The sequence below is a fragment of the Dipodomys ordii genome, unplaced genomic scaffold (genome assembly GCF_000151885.1).
Source record: "Dipodomys ordii isolate 6190 unplaced genomic scaffold, Dord_2.0 Scaffold1000048345, whole genome shotgun sequence".
NCBI classification, from domain to species: domain Eukaryota; kingdom Metazoa; phylum Chordata; class Mammalia; order Rodentia; family Heteromyidae; genus Dipodomys; species Dipodomys ordii.
In genome coordinates, this window is record NW_012331962.1 from 1 (window position 1) to 844 (window position 844).

The 844-nt window shown below is 74.6% G+C and overlaps 1 pseudogene; it reads left to right on the forward strand.

The window, feature by feature from the left end:
- Nucleotides 1-178: 178 nt before the first annotated feature.
- Nucleotides 179-823, forward strand: LOC106002994 (annotated as a pseudogene).
- Nucleotides 824-844: the final 21 nt, after the last annotated feature.

Here is an 844-nt window from a genome sequence, read left to right on the forward strand (position 1 = left end):
ACAGCCGCTGCCACCTCCCGGGAGCCCAGTCCGCGTCCCGGCACCGCCTCTTCCGTCCCGCCGGCGTCCGCGCGGGCGGGCCTTACGTCAGCGCCGCCCCGCCCGGCCCAGCCTCGGCCTCGCAGCGCGGCGGCGGCGCAGGTCCCTCCCCAGACATGGCCCCGGGAGGCGACGGCACATGGCGGCCGCGGCGGCCGTGAGCGAGCCCCGGGCCCGCCCCAGTCCGACCTATAGGCCGCCCCCGCCCGCCGGCCGCGCCACGGCCCCGCCGCCCCCCGCCCCGCCGCCCCCGGCCCCGCCGCCCGCCCGCGCTCGCCCCGCCGCCACCGCTGCCGCCGCCGCCGCCGCCATGGGCGTGCAGGGCTTCCAGGACTACATCGAGAAGCACTGCCCGAGCGCCGTGGTGCCGGTGGAGCTGCAGAAGCTGGCCCGGGGCAGCCTGGTGGGCGGCGGGCGGCAGCGGCCCCCGCAGACCCCGCTGCGCTTGCTGGTGGACGCCGACAACTGCCTGCATCGCCTCTACGGCGGCTTCTACACCGACTGGGTCAGCGGCGGCCAATGGAACCACATGCTCGGCTACCTGGCGGCGCTGGCCAAGGCCTGCTTCGGCGGCAACATCGAGCTCTTCGTCTTCTTCAACGGAGCGCTCGAGAAGGCCCGGCTGCACGAGTGGGTCAAGCGGCATGGCAACGAGCGCCAGACGGCGCATCAGATCATCAGCCATGTCCAAAACAAAGGCACGCCGCCGCCCAAGGTCTGGTTCCTGCCGCCGGTCTGCATGGCCCACTGTATCCGCCTGGCGCTCATCCACTTCCACGTCAAAGTGTGCTCGGGGGGAAAAGGG